We start from the raw sequence: 20,164 nt of genomic DNA, 5'->3' as shown, positions 1-20,164 counted from the left end.
ACTTCTTTTTTTCTCTATTTTGACCTCTCTCGAGTCTCTGGTTCCTTCGGTTTCCTTGTTATACACCATAATAGCTCTGGAACCTCCTTTTAACCTGCAAATAACCACACAACAGTAGTTATCTCACTCCCATGAAATTATCACTTAATGCATAGATTTTTATATCGATTAAGCACACTTGCGGGTCATACTCCGATGCACCCGTCATTGAACCATCTGAGCCTCATCATTTGAAGATGGTGAAACAAGCGGTCTTCAAAGCTATGTTGGAGCCCGTTGGAAGAAGTGGTTATAGGTATCTAGGATAAGAGCCTGATAGGAAGTTTGGTTTGTTTGCTGAAACCGAACCTGATAGTAATGAGATAGAGGACGAAGAAGAAGGAGATAGTGGGGATGATGGTGATGATGACAATTAAAGCAGTGATGATGTGACGGCTAGTGAGGCAAGAATACTGAAACTGACGTTGAGGGTGAACACAGGACCAATAAAGATCACGACAAGAAAAGGAAGGCCGTCAGCAAGCCTTATGCTGGTGAGTCGTCAAAGGAAGCCATTGAAGAAAAAGAGGATCCCGAGCGCCCTATTAAACGTTTGAAGAAGGTGAAAGACACCAAGAAGTTTGTACCTTCCAAGATGCCTACCTCTATCAAAGTAATCTTTCCTTCGATTTCCACTTTAATGACACAGCCACCACCAACCACACAAACTGGTACTCACCAAGCCACACCAACCACCCAAGCCCTCACATTAGAAACACTTAAAGCCAAATAAGTACATGTGCCCAAACCGAAATCCAAGACTAATACTAAACCCACCACCTCTAGGAGACTAGTAGACGAACCAGTCACTCCTCCAGAGACCTCACCTTCTAAGTTAGATGAACCAATGCCATCTATCTTTGAGAACCTACCCATATCTACCACCCAAACAGAAACCAAACCCACACGTCAAACCATTTCACCACCTAGGACCACCTCACCTTTTATCTCACCCATTTACCAATTCACCTCCCCAATTAAAGGTACATATTTCTAGACCTCCACCTTCACCTCATCAATTCACACTCAAACCACCTCACAAACCATTCCAAACACAACCCAACCCATTAGCTACCCTTAACCATAACCACATCCCTACCTACTCAAACTATTACCATGCCTACTCAAGCAACCATTCAACCAACCTTTTCAATCACAACTCCCACCACCACCAAAAACCCTATCATATCAGTCGTTCCCACATTTAGTGTTTTGGGATCCTATCCTCGATAGGATTAGAGCTCTAGAGTAATCAAATGTAAATAGGGTGAAACGGGAACACATGCTTATCAAATTTGTCAAAGATCAACATGCGGTGAATAAGAGAGTAGTGAAAGAAAGAGATGAGATGGCATCCCGGGTTGCTCAACTAGATCAAGACAGGGAGGTTGATTGAGCCCTGATCGAGAGCCAAAGCTATGGATTGAAAACCTGCAAAAGTGGGTAGACAATTAATATCAATTGGTTAGCCAAGAGTCTCTGATGAATGTTGAACATCATGATGATAGTATCAGACTTCCATATAGGGTTTCACACCTTGAAACTAATCTTCCTTCCTCCTCCAACTTTTCTCAAAATATTAGGAGGGAGCTAGAGTTAAGTGTGGACCATGCCTTGATTGAATGTGAGGTTCTTGGTTCATGAACCAGTTTGTTTGAGAATGATTTCGCTTCCTCAAGGAATGTGGGCACCCTGATTGGCGAGTATGTGGAGCTCAGGTCGATGATTGAGCAATTAGAGAGAGATTAAAGAAAAACGAAGCCTCAACAACGATCAAGACCTTATCAACAAGGGTCTTGTTAATTGTTATCTCACTGCCACTGAAGTCATGAGAATGACTGATGATGATGTTGAGGAGTTGAGAAGTCGTCTCATGGGGACGTTTAGACGATGGGTACAAGGAGAACAAGGTACTGTGCAAAGCAAGAAGAAACGATATATTGTTGCTAACCTTGTTATTGATGCTAGAGGGGTTGGAGATCAAAGAAGTCTAGATGGGATTGTCCATTGATCTTCAAGGAAGGTTGCGAGTGGCAGCCGTGTTGCTGATGCTAGTGATGAACCAATCAAGGTTGTTGGAACCATAATGAGCACAGTTGTTGGTACTACTGTTGCTAGTACTAGTCAAGTCAGTGCCATGACATCTTCACTTGTTGTAGCTACTTCAGTTGCACAAGTGAATGTTCTAGCTGTTGGTGAGCACGTTGTTTAAGGTGACGATGGTGATGATGATGACAATGATGACGATAATGGTGATGACTCTGATTATGATAACTCTGATGATGATGATGATGATGATGATGATGATGATGAGGGTTATTATGAAGGTGACAATGAGGATGATGGTCCTCATGATAGTTATGGTGAACCGCGTGATGATAGCGATGATGGTGATGATGAAAGTGGTGGTGATGGCACCACAAGAGGAAATAAGGCGAGTGAACCACAATACTCGCCAAAAGAGGCTTTTGACAATCCCGCAAGGAAAGTCAGAGATGCGGATGCGGCTTTAGAGGCTGAGATCTCATCGGTCTTTAATGTTGATTCTTTTGCAGGTAGCAACTCTATTGTTCAAGAAGTCGTGGAGGAAAACAAAGTTGATGATGACGACATCAACTACTCACCAAACCCAGACACTCCGGTTCGTGTTGAGCAAGAAGATCAACCTCAAGGGCCAGAAACGGTGATGGTCCTTCCAGCAACTGGTGGAGAATCTTCTCAACAATAGAGAAGAAAAATGAAGAAACGGCATTATATCACCAGAGTTGCAAGTCTTAGGTATCGTATCTATCTGTATCACGATGACTCCCCAATCCTATCGGCAAGTGGCACCCATTGAGCGAGACATGGGAAATTTGACGTGCCAATAGGTATTCGACATATATGTACTACACGGATATGCACACCCTATCTGGGCTGGACATGAACTACTTCAGATGATTTGTTTGTTCAAGTGCAGATGAGAAGGAGCTTCGAGGCTGGTTCATGAGAATCCTGACCAAGGAATGGAAGAAAGACTACCCTAATTCCAAAGTCAACAAGAATAAGTCTTACCATCACCGGACTGAGGGTAATTCTGCAACGGAGAAGAAAAAGAAGGTCAGGTGATATAAGACTAGATTGTAATAATTTTATTATAGTTAATGAAGATGAGCTAAGGTTGGGGGGGTGCAATAGATTGTAATATGTAATTCTATTATAGTTAATGCATAGTTGTTCTTCCATATGAAACCAATAAATTAGCTTTATGATCTCCACTTCTTAAGTTGTTTATATCATAGATTAATTAAAATATGATTTCAATTAAATGATACTAATCCGTTCAAAGAATTAGATCCATTGTTTACTGTTCAACTGATTGTGACTTATGTTCAAGTAAGCTTAGATTGAAGATCTACGATCCAAAAGATTGGTATCATAGTTATGGATCTATGAATTTGATCTAATAATCAATTCAGAAACAAAGATCTAAGCTCAATTTGATAATTACAGTTGTGAATTTCAAAATGATCTAAATATTTTGTTTAAAACTCTGTTGTTAGTGAAAAACTAGTTGAATTGAGAATCATGTCGATTCTACAATATCCTCACTATATTGGGTCAACCTCCAAACCACCCATGGTGGTTCGAGGTTAATGCAACATCTGGGCACAACGTATGTTCCACTATCTATGCAGCCAAAACGCTGGTTGTTGGAGATCTGTAGTTCATGGACCTCATGTTTCTAAAACTATTGATCCATTGGATGGAAACAAGACAATTAAGAATGATCCTAAGGATTATTCTGATCAAAATATACATAAATTTGAATTTGACGCCAAAGCACAAGTTGTACTATCCATGGCAATTCCAAATGAAATTTACCGTGGATTAATTCATCACAAGTCTACTAAGGCTTTGTGGAATGCACTAAAAGAACACTATGGTGGAACCCCACAAGTCCTTGAGAATACTCGTGAAATTCTCCGGCAGCCAATAATAAGCTTTTTGTCACTTAAGATGAGAGAGTTTAACTCAAAAATACAAACGATTCATAACTTTAATCAGTGAACTGACAATGGTTGATGTTACTTTCACAACCTCTACTCTTAGCAACCGGTTTTTGAGATCACTTCCAGAAAATTGGGACACCTATGCTATTATACTAAGAACTCTATCAAATTTTCAAGATTTGATTCTGACTATTCTTCATGGTATGCCACTTACCTTTTAAACAAAGATATGTCAAAAAATGAAGTTGATCGCCAAGCTAAATCAGCTGATGATTTTACTATCGGTTTGGCACTTCTATGTCAATAGAATCAATCTGTCCAAACTGCTAACCAAGGTTATGACTACCACATGGTATTGGCCCAGCAGTTGAAAATCAAGCATTTGTTGTTCATAAGAATTCTCCACATGCGTCTGAAAATCTATCATTTATTATGGAAGATTTACAACACATAGATCGAGTTGATCTGGAGGAAATAGAAATTCTGAACTCCTTGGCATTATTAACCGTCAAGCCAAACAAAATTTAAAAAAGGATAGGAAGGAAATTCCCTAGATTAATAATTGGACAAAAGTGGGCTATGATAAGGCGAAAATAACTTGTCAAAAGTGTGGCAGACTATGACACTTTGCACGAGAATGCAGAACTCAATCACAGTCTAGTCCCAATCATGTCCAGCCTTTAATAACCTATCCAAGTTCGCCTCTCCATCCTCATTCACAACAACAATCTTTCAATAATCATTCCACATCTCATTTTGCACAAACCTCCACAATGCCTAATACTGGTCCTCAATATCAGTATCAGTATTCACCCATGCCTCAGCCAATGCAGCAGATGCAATTTGTCCAACCTCCTTTCATGCCACCTATAAACACACAATTTTAGTCTACTGCAACGGTCACAGCTGGATCATCCTCCCAGGCCATGACAACACCAAAACAAATTTCTTCACACAAGTATTTGTTAATTAGAGTAGTTTGCCAGAAGAGATGAGCACAAAGGATCAGGCCCTTGTGATTATTGATGTGTGGAATCAAATGAATAAAATGAGATGAAAAGTGAATTCAACAATGAAATTATTCAAGTGCTAGTGGCTAGTGATTCTTTAGTAGTTACAAAAACTACTAATGACAAAGCACTCAAAATTGCTGTTGATGAGGTAACCCCTAAGATTTGTTAAAAGTTATGATCTAATGGCTGCATCATTGCTTTTTGAAACATCAAACTTGCAAACGTAAAACTGGTAAAACAAGTAGCTGAACTTGAGTCAACAGTTTTAAAATTCAAGGATAACATGAAGGTCAAATTAAATGAGAAAGAAAAAGAAAATTTGAAATTAAAACATGTTATATCAGATAAAAATACTTGTGTAGAAAACTTGTTGAAAAGATATAATGATTGCAACAAAACATTAGAACAAACTCAAGTAAACGGTGGAAAATTGATTGAATCCAGAAAAGGGATGCAAATGTTGTTGAGCAAGCAATTAAGCAGCAATGTGAAATTCGGTATTGTGTATAATCATACTGAGCCACCTCAGAATTATATTTCTATTACCCCTCAAAATTGTGTTGATTAACTTGAGGAAGAAGCAATATTTCACAACCAAGTTCCATTAGTTTTTTTACCATAAATGTTCCATTAAAACTTGCTAATCAATATGAGATGTCGAACTTGTATCAAAAAACTGGCGCATCACAAGGGTTCAAATCAATTTCACTTGCTGAATTGAATGGTCAAATATTAGTTGGTGATCAAAACTCTTCAAAAGTTTCTCAAAACTTGAATAATTCAACCAAATTCTTATTTCAAGATTAAATTGGGAATTAGCATCAAACAAATTATTCACTCAATGGAATTAAGAGATAACTATCACTGATTTGGATGATCAAAAGTCAAGTGTTGACCTAAATCCAGCCGATGTATCAAAAGCATCTGATGATTCAATCAAAAAGCTGTTAAGAATTCCACAACAGTTGTTTCAACTCAAACAACTGATATCCCAAGATCATCGGTAGTTTCAAAGAAAATTGAACCTAATAGACTAGTTTCAACTGCACCAGCATCTGTTCCTAGATCAATTGTTACTCATGCCAAGGGAAATGGTTCAGAGTTTACTCAAACTAAAATTAACCCAACCTCTGCACCTAGATACAAGTCACCAGGAACAGTAGTTGTTGGTAGATTGGGTGTGACTAAGAAAAAAAACTAAAAATGAAAAAAAGAAACATTTATTTCCAAATCCATGTGATGTATGCAATAAAAACAACCATCTAACTGAACTTTGCAATTTTTTAAAATATGTTCATCACAACAAAAGTATAATAACTATTGATGTCTTAATCAAAAGTCAAAAGTCTTACACCCAATAAAAAGTTCAGTTTGAAACTGTTGAAACACTTGTTACCTTGGCCTTAAAAACATTCCTACTTCAAGATTCGTTCAAGTAACAGATGCTCTACCAACAAGAATCCTATCACACAAAACTGCTGCTCCAAGTAATCCATCAGCAGTTTTACAAAGTGCTGAGATCAAGTTGTTGATGGAAAATCAAAAACAGTTAATGAGTCTTGTAAAGAGTCTTCAACAAAAAATTGATTTGTCAAATGAGCAACCCAAAACCAACATGGCTTGGGTTAATCTATCTAACTAATTTTCCTTATATGTGCTGAGAACTTTCACATGCATGGAAATTTTATGGTATGTGGATAGTGGAGGCTCTAGACACATGGCAGAAAACATGCCTCTTCTCTCTGAATTCAAGAGACATGGAGGGGGAGTTGTATCCTTTGGGGTTGATGAAAAAGGAAATGTATTGGGCTCAGGAAAATTTGAAGCAGGTAAATTAACATTTGATAATGCTAACTCTATTGATAAATTGAAATTTAATTTATTAAGTGTGCCACAAATGTGTGATAAAGGGTATGGTGCTTTCTTTAGTAAGCAAACATACAAAATTGTCAACTCCAATTGTGCTATGCAAATTGAAAAACTGATTGTAGAGAACACTTTGTTAACTACAAACAGAATTAGCAATGTCTATGCTGTAGACATGCATAGGGATAACAACATTCCTATTGCAACTTGGTTTCTTAGTATAGCATCAACCAAGGAAACAGACTTATGGCACTAAAGATTGGGACATGTTAATATGCAAACAATTAATAATCTAACCAAGAAACAACTGGTTACAGGTCTTTCTGTCAAAGAATATGTTTGTGATAAAAACTGTGTTGCATGCTTGAAAAGTAAACAACACAATGTTTCATACAAATCCATAGAAGAATCCAATACTACTGCTTGTTTTAATCTCTTGCACATGGACCTTTTTTTTACCAGTTAGAATACTGAGTCTTGAAAAGAAAAGGTATTATATTGTGATTCACTTAGACATTCTTCTTGCATTCAAAGGATGATACAGCTGAAAAGACCAAGAACATCACTGTACAAGTGGAGAAACAATTTGATCTACCAATCAAAATCCTATGAAATGACAATGGCGATGAATTCAAGAATGAAGTGCTAGATACTTTTTGTATCTCCCAAAGGAATTATCAGACAATTCGACATTCCAAGACAACCTAAGCAATATTGAGTTGTAGTTTGGAAACATTGATTTGTTAAAAAAATAGATTGAATTCATGGTTGTGGAACTACTGATGTTCAAACAACGGCTTTACACAATGAACTTTCTCATCCTATTTTTTAGAGTTCATCAGTTGTTTCTAAAATAGTTGTTTACCCCTAATGTCTCCACCTTTAACAATTGATATATCATCAGTAGTTTCATCAACTACCTCAACAAACACCATAAGGGATATCATTCCTTATGTATTCCATCTTACCCATCCTCAAGAGAAAATATTTGGATACATTTAACATGGTGTACCTTCCAGAAGTCAACAAGAAAATGTTTGCTTCTTTGTTGGCTCTATTTCTGTATAAAAATCTCATTAATTTTTTTTTGCTTTTATATAACAATATGATACTCATATTAAAGATAAAAAAACGTTTGTTATTATGATGATTTGTTTTATAACACATGTAGTATATAAAAAAGTTAAAATGATGAGAAATTTGACATGTGATTTGCTTTGATGTGGAAAAAGTCAAATATCTTTTCTAACAAAAATCATATTTCTTATTTTAACCTCACTCAGAATTTACATTTAAAAAAAAATAATTTAAACTGGGATTAGAAAATTTCATTGTTGGTGTCATACTGTTAGGTCTCCCCAACCAACTCATGATCAGTCCACCAACCAGGTTGGCCCAATTAATAGAGTTTTTATTCTTAGAAAAACCGAACAAAATGAAGCCCATGGGAGTAGTCTAATTGGATGTTTTAAAATACAAATACTTGTCCCACAAGAGACAACAATACTTTTTTCTATCGAATTACACCTCACTCAAAAATATGACACTTTTAGCCAAAGCAATGCTAAATATTTAATGTTTTGAACATATTATTAGTCTTTTCCACTTTTGTTTCTAAACATTATACACTCTTTTTTAAGAAAACGATGACACATTATGATTCTTTATCCACCACGACAATAATCGAAAACCATAGATGATAACACACTTTAAACAAATTTGTATTGTGCTTAATGCTAACACAAGGTGTCGATTGCATCCAACTTCACATCTCATAGTGTATGAATGCTTCTTTTGGTTATCTTTTTAAGAGTGTTTATAAGATATATCTTAACTGACTGTTTTGTCGCAAACGGGATGATAAAAATGCAGATAAGCAAAGCATAATAAGACTGATAGTAGGCTGGTTTGTTATTAATAAAACTGGATACATTAGTCATTAGTCGATAATAATTCATGGTGTTAATGTGACTTGTAACTTTTACTTTCTAACCTTTATTTTGTTTGTCAATGTTATCTTTATTTTATTTGTCAATGTTGTCCCATCATAATAAAGAAGTGTCTCCGTTTATATCTAACTTTAAATTTTTTTGGAGCAAAAGTGAGTAACCTATTTGCAAAGTTATTTTTATTTTCATTAAACTGGATTACACTTGACAACGAAATTAACAACTACGAGTAGCTAGTGTGACTAGACTATTATCGGTTTATTAACAGTCAATAATAATAGTCTGAAGTATTAATCTCTGACGGGTAGTCATAGTTTGATTTATTAAAATCCATGTCTAAGTCGCTTGGTATTAGAGATTAGGTCCATGACAGCCCGATCATCTTTTCTAAACTCTGTTGCTCAAAACTGCAATTCCTTTGTAATAATAAGACCAATTAAAAGAGACAGAAAATGATAGAAGAAAACAACATACGAGATTAAAAAAGCAAACTAAAGGACTAGTAAATCTGATACTAGTTCAGCAAATAGTCCCCAAATTTTGTAGCAAACCGAACCAAGGGTCTTTGAAACACTCTTAAGTCCCATCCCCATGTAACCAATCAGCAATCGTCTGCATTTTAAGTAATCTGACAAAGATGAAATCGGTTTCTTGTAGATATTAAAGCGTGCTTGAACCCCAGCCCATGTTTTGTACAGGTCATACGTGTCGGTTGACCCGCAAACACTTTTGCCCATTTATAAATAAAAGCACGGCACTAGTCGTGACAATACAAACAATATATGGTACGTTTAGAAATGATAATTCATGATACATACAATGATTATTTGCTGGGGAGTCTTGCTTTGAGCTCATTGGCAACAGCATCAATGAACTCTTCGGTTTTCAAATAATGCTCCCTACTCAGCCTGGAAGCATTTAACAAGTGTTACGAGATTTAATATAGATCAATATGCACCAAAAAAAAAATAATAATTATATAGATGTGACCTACTTAGATCCATGGATGATAAGTGCAAGATCCTTGATCATTTTGCCAGATTCAACACAACCAATGCATGCTGCTTCTAGTTTTTCAGTGAAATCCAAAAGCTTTGCATTGTCATCCAACTTTGCTCTGCACATTATTAAAACTTATTTATCTTTTGCTAAAAATAATGATAATATAAGCATAAAAGGAACTTAATTAATTAGCAACTACAAAGCATGTGTCAAAAGTATTAGATGCTTACAACCTCTCCTAAATTGTTGTATTCAAAAAGATAGTACATAATACTCTATAAATTCTAAGAATAAGAAGGAAAATTGTTAGCAGATCAACACAACCAACCCCGCTCGTTTTGACCTCCAAATTTAGCCTGTTTATAGAAGTTGAAATATGTGTTTTTCACCTAAAGATTAGCAAAAGGAACATATTAAATAGTTAAATCTTTAATAAATTCCAAAAGAAAAACTATCAAAACGGGTCAACACACCCAATCCGACCCATTTTAACCTTTATATCAATTAAAATACTTTTTTTTTTCATCCAAACAAAACCTAAATGCTATAAAAAAAAGCCCATTGGGCGTACTAAACCTGTGAGCAAGGCCTCGGGTCCAAGCAAAAATAGAGGCTATGCTGTTTGTGCTGGTTTCCCACCCTTTTGATGCACCCTGTAGTGACGTGTCACGGTCCCATGGGCTGCTTCAGCTTCAATAGTCTTCCCATCAGGACACACCTAAACAACATATTTGGGAAAAATAAAATCCATTAAATATACATGCAATGAAGCTAAAACAATTTAAATTTTGGTTCATTTGTATAAATTAACACTGAAACGAACGTTTGATTATCAATATTATGACCTAAACATGACTTAAGAAAATTACCAAGACTGATGTCATCAAACCAAGAGATCCAAAACCTGTAAATATAAAATTAAATCAACTCATAAAACCATTAATCTTATAGAAGGTAGTCAAGTCCTATAAACGAACTGAACGTTAAGTAAATCTTATAGAAGGTTAATTATTTAAATAATGAATGAGCATGAACAAATTTTTTTGTTCATTTACTTAAACGAACGCACATGAGCACATGCCTCTTTCATTAACATTCGTTCATTTAAAACGTCCATGTTTGTTCGCTTACATTCATTTAGATTACGGTTGTTTAAGTTTATTGATATTTACATCTAAATTTTTTAGGACCATTACAACTTACTCAAGTTTTAGCAACCTTTTAGGCCCAACGCATTATTGTTCATAGTTACTTTTGATTGGTTTTAACTCGATTATGTTCATGCAAATATGTTTATGTTCGTTCGTGTACATTCATATTTTACGTTTGTTTAAGTTCGTTAATATGTTCATTTGAATTTTTTAGGCCCATTACTACTTAGTCTAGTTTTAACAACTTTTTAGGCCCAACGCTTTTTGTTCACATTTACTTTTAATTGGTTTTAACACCGTTACGTTCGTTTACGTTCATTTAGTTTAAGTTTGTTTTAAGTCCGTTAATATGTTCATTTAAAATTTTAGGTCCATTACTACTTGGTCTAGTTTTAATAAGTTTTTAGACCCAGCGCTTCACATTTACTATTAATTGGTTATAACTCAGTTAACATTTGTTCATCCATGATCACTTATATTCATTCATTTACGTTCGTGAACCGTTCGTTTATACTGTTAACGAACAAACACAAACTAGAAAGCCACGTTTGTTTAATTGTCAGTGTCCGGTCGTTTGTTCGGTTAAAATTAAGCGAACGAGCACAAGTATAATGTGTCAGTGTTCGTTCAAATCATTTACAAGCCTAGAAAGTACCAACGATAAGTGTATTTAAAAATATATATATTAACACACACCTTGAGCTAAGAAATCACTTTGCACATCACCATCATAGTTTTTGCATGCCCATACATAACCTCCATCACTCTTAAGAGCATAAGCAACCATGTCGTCAATGAGACGGTGTTCATACCTGTAAATTTGTTATTACAAAAGCATTATTAAAAAAAGGAATAATAAAAGCAATCCAGAAACCTGAAATCTTGTTCCCAGCAGCCTCAAACTTTGATTTCCAGTTACTTTCATAAACTTCTTGGAAGATATCCTTGAACCTTTTCATTAAAAGAAAGACAAATTCATTATTTATGATGTAATTGTAGCAATATAAGTAACATATTCATGATGAAATGTTCACATATTCACACCTCATCATACTTCTTTAGAATGGTATTCTTTGTGCTTAGATAAAGCGGCCACGTTTTCAAGTAGGCGGGTTCATTGAGGCCTCAGCAAAAGCAGTAATCGACTAATCATGAACCAACAGAAACTTTAGTCTTTCTTTATTCAAAAATTAAAGAAAAAGAGGTTAAACTTTGGTTGCAAAACATACCTCATCAGTGTTGTACATTGACAAAGCTACCCCTCCAGCACCAGTGAAGTTATAAACCTCCAATTCTGTGTTTTCACCATTTCCTTCAGGAACTGGAAAGAAGATTCGGGTTGTGAATATCTCAAATGGGTCAAGCGAGTCAAATCAAGTATCAAATTTTAGAGCATAGAGATGAGGATATTAACCATACCAAATACCATCTTCAGTTTTCCTGGTCCTTTAATCACTGCATCAGTAGCTTTGTACTGATCACCAAAAGCATGTCTTCCAATGCATATTGGCTTTGTCCATCCTGCAAATAAAAACCATCATACAACAAAAACTTTAAAAAATTAAGAAAGAAAAACACAACCCACACTGGTAACTAGTTAGTTACCTGGTATCAGCCTGGCGATGTTTTCGCAGAGAATTGGTTCCCTAAAAACCGTGCCTGCAGTAATATCTTAACACGTTCATGAAGTTAAAATGATAATTGCAGCATTTTCTTAATGAGTAATAGCACTAACCGTTTAAAATGTTCCTGATGGTCCCATTTGGACTCTTCCACATGCTCTTTAAAGTAAACTCCTTCATACGGGCCTCATCTATAATTTAAAAAAAAAAAAAAAACAATCATTGTTTATTATAAAAAGGTGCTATATTTCCAATACAGGTTTATAATTTGAAATTTGAATATACCAGGAGTAATGGTGGCACACTTAATTGCAAGATTGTACCTAAAGTTGCATAGAACATGTCAGCTTGTTTGAGCAACATTAACTAAAGCCAAAAGCCCACAAAAAGAAGAAATAAAAAATAAATATGTGCTAATAACAAATCATGAAAAATTAATGATACAAACAAGTATAAATACTTTCGAGTCGCTTCAGCACTCTCTACAGTGACTTTATCATCAGTGGCGTCACGGTTAAGAAGACCAAGGTCATAATACTTTATGTCCAGATCTAAGAAGGGAAAGATGAGCTGCAATACATAATAATCACAACTATTAACATTAGCAATGACCATCACATAATAAACCTACTCAAAACAATTAGTATTACAACCTTATTCTTAATTGATTCCCAAAAGACACGAGTCATTTCGTCCCCTGCACCAAAAACCATAAGAGGTCGGTCACTTCATAAAACCTTGATCATTACAAATATCTACCAAAACAATGTGAATAAATACAAACAACAAACATTTGATTTGAGGTTACAACGAGGCCGTTAACGAACTCTTTCACCGTAACAATACTTTTTTTACCATTAAAGCAATCTTCATGATGAGAAGCAATCAGACACAACCAAATCAGCCAAAACAAAAACATTAGGCAGATTTAAACTAAAGACGGTTTGGGTTTTATTTTTTGTAAAAACAATCCGATCCGAACCGAATTCGGTTCGGTTTTTACAAAAAAAAAAAAACCGAAATCTTGGGTTTTTTTTTTTGTAAAAACCGAACCGAAAAAACCGAACCGAATTTCTAAATTTTCAATATCTATTTTTTATTTGAAGTAATTTAGAAGAATTTAACAAATATGTAACTCAAATATTTTTGCCAAAATGCATAATAATCAATTAGTTTTTAATTTATTTATTTACAAAACGGTTTATACCTAAATTCAATAATTTAAGCCAACTTTTTTTCGGCCAAAAAATTTAAAGCTCAAATGGGAAAAGCCGAAACCGAATAGTTTAAAAATACAAGAACCGGATATTTACTTTGGTTTTAGCCCAAATTTAAAGCACACCCTTAATTAAAAGCAACATTATCATTAGGGGTGCGCGTGGTGTCGTGGTGTGGTTTGGTACGGTTTTCAGCTAAAACCGAACCGAATCCAAAACTTTGGTTTTTGGAGTTTTTGAAACCGGTTGGTTTCGGTTATTTCGGTTTTGGTTTTTCGGTTGTCATTTTGGTGTTGGTTCGGTTTCGGTTTTTGTCATTTGAGCTTGGAAATTTTAGGCCCACAAAAAATAATGAATTTAGGTATAAATAATTTTGTTAATTGTAAAATAATAGACTATTATACATTTGACCAAAAATATTTGATTTACATATTTATTAAATTCTTTAAAATTACTTGATATAAAATATATAAAAACAAAAATTTAGGAATTCGATTTGGTTCGGCTTTTATTACATGCAAAACCAAAACAAACCGATAGTTCGGTTTTCACAAAACATAAAAACAAACAATTGGTTTTTGTTTCGGTGGTTTGTTGCCCACCCCTAATTATTACATAGATCGAAAAGTAAGACTTAAAAACAACTTGATATATAAAACCTAATTTAGCAAAGCAAAAATAAAGTAGATCAAATGTAGTATATATATATATATATGAGATACAGTTGGTAGTGATAATATATCGACGCGATGGGTAATTTAAAAAGAAAAAAGAACAGAATAAATCAGATGAGACGTTAAAGGTAGAAATACATTTGAAACAATCAATGGATCTGTAAACCTAGATCTAGTAGGTAATATGGAGCAGTTGAGTGGCTATATATAATATATACAAAAGTAAGTAAGTAAGTAGAATACGATGGGATTCGCGACTTTGATCTTCTCAAAGCCCATTTCGATTTTATGATAAAACGACGTCGGATTCAGAGTAAGAAGAAGCAGGTGTGAGTGAAGACGGTGACATGGAGACTTTATATAACGCTGGCTGCTGGGCTCCACTCTGACCATATGTAGTCATTAAGCTCCACTACCAGGGGTTATGCGCTATGTGGCGCCCAGTCAAAGTTATTGTTTTGTACAAAAACAGGCTGTAGTCATAACTCTCCACATCCAGGGGTTATGCGCCACGTGGCGCCCAGTCACTTTTACGTTTTTTTTTAATTTTTAATAAGAATAATCAAATAACAATAATATTTTATTAAATAAATATTACAGGAAAATAAAAAAAAAAACTATTCGTCGTTGTCGTCGTCGTCTTCGCCCTCTTCGTCGTCCTCGTCGTCCTCATCGTCCTCATCGTCGTTTTCATCATCGTCGTTGTCTTCATCATCGTCTTCATTGCTGCCCTCGTTTTTAGACATCCGAAAACGACGCCTAAAGGTCTTCGGGTTCTTGTATCTCGGCGTTTCGCAGAAGTAATCCGCCATCAACCGGTTGTTGGCTTCGGCACGATCTCGTTCGATATATGATCTTGTTGAAACGGGGGGTGGAGAGCTAATGGCACCCGTAACGGAACTCATATACTGTGTAGCGAGCATAATCGCACTCGTAACCGCCCGTTCCTCCTCCACGTCCTCGGCTTGTTGGTCGGGCCCGAAAAACTGTTTATATATAGATGGAGGATCCATATATAGTGAATTTGGTGTAAAGGAATTTTTATAGAGTTGAAAGAGAATTTTTATAAATTTAATGAGGTTTGATTGGGGATGAAATGGTTTCATATATAGGAAATAAATTTTTTTTTTTTTATTTTCCAACGGTCAATTTGCAACGGACAACTTTGGATTTGGTGTCATTCTCAGCGTTGTATATACAACGCTTGCAAATTTGAAATCAACATAACGCAGGGGGGCGGTGTACCCCCAGCGTTTTGAGCTATAACGCAGGTGGCAAAGCCACCACTACGGGTGGTCTCAACAAACAAAACATATTTTATTAAACCACCGATATTTTATGTTCATCTTCGACTACACGTGGACGTGCTGTCTATTATTATCGATCGACAATAGTATAGGGACGAGATCTACGTATGCTGTTTATTGATTGAGAAAGGGCATATGACAATGTATCACCTCGATTACTTTGGGGTACCTGCTAAATATATGTAGACATAATTATGAATATGTATACTATGGCTGAAGCACGCATTCAAACATTAGTGGGGTAAACTGTCACACCCCACCAAAACGGGAGCTCGACATTCATGGTGTTTATAGCAATTGAAAACATTCACATAAAGCGATACAAAGTTGTTTAGTTGTTTTACTTACCAGAGAATTTAAAGCATAATATTAAGATTGGGTTCTTGTTCGATCATAAAGAAAAGATAATGCTTACTTGATCTACATGATTAAAAATGTTCCAGATGAAATCACATGTTTATTTTCAAAAGTGTCGGAACATAATGTCATGCTTTGGCATCGTCGTCTTGGTCATGAAAATGTTAAAACACTAAACCGTCTGGCTAGAAACAACATTGTTCGTGGTTTGCCAGTTAAAAATTTTGTAACAATTGAGAAATGTTTGTGCCTTAGGCAAACATCATCGTAAATCTCACAAGCCAAAATTGGTCAATACCATCTCCTTAGTTTTTCAATTGTTTCATATGGATTTGTTTGGTCCTGTTCATGTATTCAGTCTCTCTCGCAGTTATTATTGTTTGGTTATTACTGATAAATACTCACATTTTACTTGGGTGTTTTTCTTGTCAAATAAGAGTGAAACTGCAGAACTGAAAAAGCGTTTTGTGGTGCTAATGGAGAATCAACTCAATTTGAAGCTTAAAGGGATTCGATGTGACAACGACACAGAGTTCAAAAACTCAACATTAAATCACTTTTGTGTCGGAAAGGGAGTGCTCAGACAATACGGCTCAGCTCGTACACTACAAAAAAATGGTGTAGCTGAGAGAAGGAACATAACCTTAATTGAAGCTGCAAGGACCATGTTGTGCTCGCACAATACCTCGACAGCTGGATGGAGGAACCCTCTCTTTGAACTTCTTGAAGATCCAACAAATTTAGCAGCTACCAGTTCCGTTCCTGATCACTTTGTTCCAATAAGAATTCAACGGGATTATCCAATCAAAAGTGTCATTGGTCCCCTTGAAACTGGCGTCTCAACCAAAAGTCAAACAGGACACATCAACAGTTGTTTATTTTCCAGTTTTATTTCTCATATTGAACGAAAGTCCGTTGAAATGGCATTACAAGAACCAAGTTGAGTGGATGATATGCATGAAGAGTTGAATCATTTTGAGAAACACAAGGTTTGGATATTGGTTGAGTTTCCCGTCAGGAAAAAGGAATTAGATACGAGATGGGTCTTTCGCAACAAGCAATATGACACTGGGGTTATTGTTCGAAACAAAGCCCGGCTCCTGGTTCGTGGTTTTCGTCAGGTTGAAGGTTTTTAGTACACCGAAGTGTATGCTCCAGTGGCTCGTCTTGAGGCCATTCGAATTTCTTGGCATATGCTTCCTACATGGGTTTCACGGATTATCAGATGGATATCAAGACGACATTTTTTTTATGGAGAAGGAGAAGATATATGTGGACCAGCCACCGGGTTTTACTGATTCAAAGAATCCTACTCATGTCTACAAGTCGGACAAAGCTCTTTATGGTCTTCATCAAGCTCCTCGGGCATGGTATGCTACTTTGGCGGCACATCTGCTGGGACATGGGTACAAGCGAGGGACCATCGATCAGACTATGTTCCTTAAAACTACCGGGAAAGATCTGATCTCGGTTCAGATTTATGTGGAGGGTATCATTTTTGGTTCCACCGGTACTGTTTTATATTATGAATTTGAGGAGGTAATGAAGAAAAGATTCGATATGAGTTCGTTAGGGGAGAGACGACATTTCTGGGGCTATAGGTTCTTCAGAGTTCGACAGGAATTTTGCTACACCAAGGGAAATATGTCGAGGACATGTTGGCAAAGTTTGATTTTCAAGATTCTAAGTGTGTGGCGACTCCTATGGCGGAAAGACCTCTTCTTTCACCTGATCCTGGATAGAAATCCGTAGATCAAGCGTACTATAGATCAATGATCGGATCCCTGATGTATCACACTGCTAGTCGTCCCGACATCATGTTTGCAATCTGTCAATGCGCGTGTTTCCAGGCTAATCCTAAACTTTCTCACTTAACTGTTGTTAAACGTATTTTTAGATATCTGAAAGGGCAGCCGAAGCTAGGCCTTTGGTATCCCCAAAAACTCAGATTTTGATTTATATGCTTTTGCTGACAGCAATTATGGAGGTGATGATATTAACAGGAAATCTACCTCTGCTATATAAAAAAAATAAAAAATAAAATAAAATTTTTTTTGGCTTTTGGTTCTTTTTTTAACTGTGAAGTGATATGATTTTCAGTTACAAGCTTTATAAGAAGATCAAAATGTTTTTAAATGAAAATTTGATCCAACCTTTGGAAAATGATAGATAAATTGATTTTGTGTGCCTAACGTGTGAAGTTATTAGGCTAAAAAGGCTTTTGAATAGTCATTGATATGTATGGTAGCTTTCAATGGTGAGTAAATGTCCGAAGCGATATAAACTAAATCTGCTAAACTTACCGTGGAGAGTTATTTTAAAGATATATATGCATGTCTCTAGATATATTTCTCCGAATGATAGGCAGAAAAGCAATTACCCAGCTATACACGAGCCCGTTAGTGTCTTGATCACCAAAAATATTTTGTTCTTTATAAAAATAAATAAATAAATACATAAAAAATTCTTCATTGAAAATGTAGTATATAATATTGATATTAAATTTTTTATTAAGCTTCAAGGGACAAACTAGAACTACAAGGGTGGGCCATCCAAGTAAGTCCTAAACACTCTGAATGAAAGGCTTGTAAGTCCGGCCGGCATTTAAGTCCAATGTTTAACCTTAAATCATAATTTTTTTGTTTGTGTAGTAAAAAAATCAAAAACCTTTTAATTAAGCACTAGGGGGTTGGAGTTAAATTGGGGTGTTCTCGAGAAACCCAAATACGCTTTGAGAAGAGATAAGAGGCACCATAGGTCCATACCGGATGTCCATCTAAGCTTTATACCTAATTGAACCTAATGCATATCACTGATGCAATAAAAATCATACTGAGTATCTAAATACCTGCTATTAATATGTTCTCTATGTCATAATAATGCTGACAATGATTCGTTGTGAAAGCATCTAAGTCAATATGATTCCATGTTTGGATCTTTTCATAAAAGTTTGCTCATATGACAAAACTGAAATTTGATCCCGCAATATGTTAGAACTACTGAAATCCTGGTGGTAAACTAATTTCTCTTTTTGGTTTTATGCCTATTTATTTTTAATTTTTTCTTATTTTACCTCTTTGATTTTTCCTCATGTTTATCCTTGTTGAAACAAATGCATTAAGAAATCATATTTATCAAACGTGGATCGGGCTTGGTGGTTTAAACTGTGTTTTCGGCCCATATGGTCTGGCCCGGACCTTAATGAGAATCTTTTGGTTGTTGGCCCATTAGTTTTCATACCAAATCCAGTCCTTTGAAGTTTAAAAGGCAATTATTATTTGTGTGTATTATTATTCATCAAAATCAAATATGCATATAACCCTCTCTCTTCTAAATCTCAAAAACATTCTTGCCTTCATCATTATCATCTTTGATCATTTGAGATGTTTATTGATAATCATAAAAGGTATATGAACTTTTAAGGATTTGTTGCCTTGATGTTGGTTGTGGTTGCTTTAATCATGGACTGGAATTACAACTACTCAAAGTTCGTGTTAGATGAGATGATAAGAAACCTGAAGGGGAAGAAGAAGGAGATATTTATGATGTATATGAGGTTTCTATAGATGATCTTTGATTCTCATTATCTTGAGCTAAATCTATCTGTAGAGACGCTTGCTCTGAAGGCCATGAGTCCGAATACTTTTGGATTAATGAAGCAGTCAATAAAAAGGGCTAAAATGGTTTATCAGGGACTTCATCCTCTAGTAAAATTTGGTAAATTTGATGAGACTAAAGCTGTTGTTGCTGAGGAACACGTTGATCATGTTCTAAGGCCTTCAACTGCCTTTGAAACTATTTCTGACGACAAATCTGATAGTTCTCCATCTCAACCCTTGGAGACAGAACACCAAGGGCAACAATCTGTACCCACTCCTGAACAACTTGAATCTTTTGATACGTTTAAAGAAAAGCTCCAGTCAACTGCATTGAAACCTCCTCAATCAGTTACTTTGACAGATGATAAAGTTGTTG

The 20,164-nt window shown here is 35.6% G+C and overlaps 1 pseudogene across 1 annotated transcript; it reads right to left on the bottom strand.

Annotated features, from left to right (window-relative positions):
- Window positions 1–9,242: 9,242 nt before the first annotated feature.
- Window positions 9,243–13,402, bottom strand: LOC143624751 (isocitrate dehydrogenase [NADP]-like; annotated as a pseudogene). The gene is made up of 15 exons (XR_013152170.1): window positions 13,288–13,402; window positions 13,095–13,204; window positions 12,920–12,957; window positions 12,748–12,825; window positions 12,618–12,671; window positions 12,432–12,533; window positions 12,242–12,333; window positions 12,055–12,157; window positions 11,890–11,963; window positions 11,709–11,825; window positions 10,731–10,765; window positions 10,438–10,579; window positions 9,854–9,976; window positions 9,678–9,767; window positions 9,243–9,471 (listed from the first exon to the last, which is right to left on the bottom strand). The product of XR_013152170.1 is annotated as an isocitrate dehydrogenase [NADP]-like (transcript).
- Window positions 13,403–20,164: the final 6,762 nt, after the last annotated feature.

This window comes from Bidens hawaiensis, unplaced genomic scaffold (assembly GCF_021521415.1).
Source record: "Bidens hawaiensis isolate Kalapana, Puna unplaced genomic scaffold, B.hawaiensis_p1.1 tig00000416_1, whole genome shotgun sequence".
Lineage (NCBI taxonomy): Eukaryota > Viridiplantae > Streptophyta > Magnoliopsida > Asterales > Asteraceae > Bidens > Bidens hawaiensis.
This window is presented reverse-complemented; position numbering and strand designations above follow the sequence as displayed.